The sequence below is a fragment of the Triticum aestivum genome, chromosome 7B (assembly GCF_018294505.1).
Source record: "Triticum aestivum cultivar Chinese Spring chromosome 7B, IWGSC CS RefSeq v2.1, whole genome shotgun sequence".
Taxonomy (NCBI): Eukaryota; Viridiplantae; Streptophyta; class Magnoliopsida; order Poales; family Poaceae; genus Triticum; species Triticum aestivum.
The window spans coordinates 155,888,905-155,893,221 of record NC_057813.1 but is presented as its reverse complement, the minus strand read 5'-3'; the positions used below and the strand labels follow the sequence as shown (position 1 = coordinate 155,893,221).

General features: G+C 45.9%; 1 long non-coding RNA gene across 1 annotated transcript; it reads right to left on the bottom strand.

The window, feature by feature from the left end:
- Positions 1 to 1,494: 1,494 nt before the first annotated feature.
- On the bottom strand, positions 1,495 to 3,104 carry LOC123155598 (uncharacterized). Its single transcript, XR_006477523.1, has 2 exons — positions 2,709 to 3,104; positions 1,495 to 1,725 (listed from the first exon to the last, which is right to left on the bottom strand). It is a non-coding gene; the product is annotated as an uncharacterized lncRNA (long non-coding RNA).
- Between the last annotated feature and the right edge of the window lie 1,213 nt (positions 3,105 to 4,317).

The window sequence follows — 4,317 nt, the reverse complement described above, 5'->3', positions numbered from 1 at the left end:
TATGGCAAAGTGGCAGCATCCACCCCCAAATTGACAAGTTTGTTTCCATGCTTGTTGGAATTTGCAGCCTGTGAAGGTTCTGGATGGTGTTGATGGAGGCTGGTGCTGTGGGACTAGCAGTACCATTGTACAGTCATAGGATGGTCTGATGTTAACAAGTTTTCAATGTAAAAGGCACAGCATGCAGGAGCATTTATGTATTTTTCTTTTTCTTTAGAGGTTACTTACCACCATGCACTGGCACCATTAACTCTCTATGAGCTAAACTGCTTAACTGCAGCCACCCTGGCCCAATTTATCAGTGGTTTAATCTTAGCACAATCACACAATTTCCGTGCTTCTAGAACAAAAGCTTAGATGGATCTTGCAGTTTTACTAGGCTACTTTTTTGTAGATTTGTGGTATACTTTGTGCAGCTCCACACTATCTACACACCCATTTGCCTAACCTCATGCCTACATAGAACAAAAGAAAAGAAAGAAAGAACAAGTCTCTCTTATTTGAGTATTTGTATCTGTGTTCAGAGCTCAGATAAGCTTACACAATACAAGTGTTTTTCTCAACTTTTCAGGATGAAGCAGTGTAAGCTCCAGTGGACAGTGAACAAAGATGTACAAACTAGATCCCTAAGAAGCAAGAATCTAGCATTGGTAGAATAACAGGAAGGAAAGCGGCATTGTCTATTTGTGTGTACAAAGTATTGTTAGGCCCTGTCTAAGGTTAAGTCTGCCTCAATGTCGTTGTAGATTATATCCTGTGGCTGGAGATGATCCTATCCTGTGCTAATCATGGTGCTAATACTCCTGCCAGTGGGTGTGTGTGCTTGTGATTACAAATTGTTGCTGCCACATGGTGTGCCTCTATATGTATTTCTGTGCTATCTAGATGCCAGCCACAGGTCAATGGCCATGGCACCATACTGGTCCATGTCACTTGTGCTATTGCCAAGCATGGCATGGCCATCTTTTATTCTGATAGAAAAGGGAAGGAGAATTCTAAGTTGGGCCCAATCACTTGGCTCTATTGCCACCTATGGAAGTTGCATACTTCTATATGTATAACACAAGAGGCAGTTGATCCTACTTAATTAAGTACTAAGATACCCCGGCCCATGCATTAGCCGCAAGTGCCCTATATGTCCTATTTTAGCAAAGTCATGCTAAAAATCACGGAAAATTTCAGCATGACCTTTGCTGAAAATAGGACATATGGAGTACCCGAATTTGCCGGAACGGAAGTTAATCGACATCCCGGCAAACTCAAGGGCCTCTACAACCCCACAACACCCCACAATATCATCACGACACGATGGTCGGAGACAAAACCAAAAATGGCATGCTATGTAGCCTTAATGCTACGGAACATATGAAATACATGCCAGCAATATATATGATATAAACTCCAATAATTTTTGAATAAAAACAGTAGCTAAAAACAGTAACATGCAAGCAATTCATAATATTATTGTGTAGTGTCAGTTTTTTGTTTGAAAAATTCACAACAAAGCCTGGTTTCCTTCTGTTTATTCATTAGTATGTAGTTTGAAAATTTCATAGTTTTTTGTTTGAAAAATTCACAACATAGTTCTTCCCAGGATTAAGTACTACTACAGAGACAGCACTACATCACACTACCATAGCATTATGTTTCACTATAGATAATCTTCATACCTCCAAGTGGTACCTCTCTGCAGATGGTACCCCGGCGCCCTCCCGTCCAAGCACACTGCATCACCACAAGCATGAAATTTCAGAAATCACACTCAAATGAAGGTAGGTGCTCCTGGACCGTAGCAGAGCCCCTGTTAACAAGGTTGTTAATAGTACTTGCCTGGAATGCTACAATTTCTACTCCTATTGTCAAATTCTAGCATTTGCAAGTTCAGGTCTCCTTTCCTCTTAAGCGGAGTATGATGCAAATTGTTTGTTTGTAGTAATCATCAGTGTGTTTTTTGGCCCAGTCGATCCTACTAGCAGAATTGCACTGTTTTTGGGCCCAATCATCAAATACTCCATGAAATAATCCTAGTAGCAGCATTCAAATACTGGGGACAGGAGTATGAATGGCATGTCATCTAAGGCTGCACACTGCATAGCATAGAAACTCTTAAGCCAAAAGCAAAAATAGTCTCTTGATTTTGTTTTTGTACTGATGCATACTGAACACTAGAGTATTTTACAGACCATTTTCTTGTTTTTGTAAATGCAACTACTATTCCAGCAAACCACAAAGGAAAGAATCCTAATCCTACACTAATGTTCCAGCAAACCACAAAGGAAAGAATCCTAATCCCAAAGATTTGCTGCATCCCAAAGAATACTAGAGTAACAGTTACAGATTTGCTGCATCCAGAGCTAGAGCAGGTAGAGCCAGGTCCAGGCCGGCAAGAAGAGGACGGCGAGGAAGAGCAGGGCACATTCTTGTGGCCAAGCAGCAGCGGCACGGACATGAGCGGGAGCGGGGGAGGCAGCAGCAGCATCAGCATGGACCACCACCACCAGCTTCCCCCCCCCCCCCCCCCCCCCCCCCAAATCAAAGGCAGCGCGCAAGCTGATGCGTGCCCAAGGGCAGGAGCAGCAGAGGAGCCCGGGTCATGGTAGAGGAGCCTGGGGGCACGGGCCAGCTGTGGGGTGAGCGCGAGGTCGACGGCGGCGGCTTACGCCAGCCTATGGAGGCGGATCGAATGGGGGAACGGGTGAGGGACTCACCACGGAGATCATGGCAGGCTCGATGAAGGCCGGGGTGGACCGGAGAGACGGTGGCGACCGCGAGATGGCGATGGCTGGAGAAGGACTCCTCCTCCTAGTGCTCCGGCGGCGACTCCGGCGGTGGAGTGGGTGCGGGGGTCATCGGGTGTGGGGGGTCGGCGGCGATGGTGGAGACCTTCGCTCTGCACCAGTATCCGACAGAGACGACATAGACGCTGTCAGGGCGGGGTCGGCGACGGTCCGGTTCGTCGTGCTGGACTTCTCCGGCCAGCTTTGGTGCTTGACAGCGTGGAGACGGAGACGCGTCGGGGTGGGGTCAGAGGGGGAGGAAGGGGGGATGGGGAGAGGGAGGCGACGGGGGTGCAGGGGTGGCAGCGGCGTAGTGGGTCGGGGCAGCGGCGGCGGCGGCGGCGCAGTGGGTCGGCACAGTGAGGAGGGCTGAGAGAGATGTGATCGATTGGGGAAAAGGGGATTGGGGATTTTAGTAGGGGGGAGGGTTAGCAATGGCGCACTCCCAAGTGGTGCCCCATTAGTAAATTTTTTATAGCAATGGCGCACCTCCTGGCGGTGCGCCATTAGTAACCTTTTTTGGATAGCAATGGCGTACCTCCTAGCGGTGCGCCATTAGTAAAAAAAAAGTTGGATTTTTAGTTGCATTCATTTGTGAATTGGTAAAATATTTAGGAAGTATTACACTTATGATTGCTTCTTTAGTATTTGGTTCACTTTGCGAATTAATATTAACTAAATAAATTATTAGCCTTTGTTCGTGAATTAATATTAACTAAATAAATTATTACATTTAAATACTTGTCATTTAAGTAAACTTCTGGGATATAATTTGTATTTTTTCATATGTATCATTCATTTAATAGTTCACATACAAAAAATTTATATTTTTGCTGGATGCAAAGAAACAAGTGGTCATGAAAAAATATCATCAGATTTCAAAATATTCATGAATTCAAAAAGTGCCGCCCATTTCCATATGTCGAAATACAATCGAGAAATGAAGGCTAGCTACAATTTAAATACAATCGATCTTAGCTAGCTATCTGTTCACAATCTTCTTGCCCTTATTTTTCGCAAATGGAGTTCTTCTCTTGAACGGACGACCTTTAGGTAGGGTGGTCCTACTTCTTGTGGTGTATACTGGTACTTCATCGTCGTCGTCATGTTCCATCTTCGGGTTGCCGTACTTGTCGAAGTCTTGCTCATTGGCGACTCCATCCATTCCGATGATCTTCCTTTTGCCTCTCCTCACGACAACACGACTGGTCTTTGACGGGTCGGTAATGAAGAAGCATTGGTCCACTTGGGAAGCCAGTACCCATGGCTCATTTTTCGCGGTGACGTTTGCGCCCGCGGTCTTGGATTTGGCTTCGGGTATAACCATGGTGGTGAAATACCGGTCTTCTTTTAGGACGCTCTTGGCCCATCTGACACAGAACATCGGGACCTTCTCTCCAACGTAGCTCAGCTCCCAGATCTCCTCGATCCTTCCGTAGTATCTGTCCTTATCATTACCGGTGTAGGATTCCATCGTTACCCCGGAGTTCTGATAACCATCGCTCTTCATGCCCTTTCCCTCGGTGTAGAATGTGTAGCC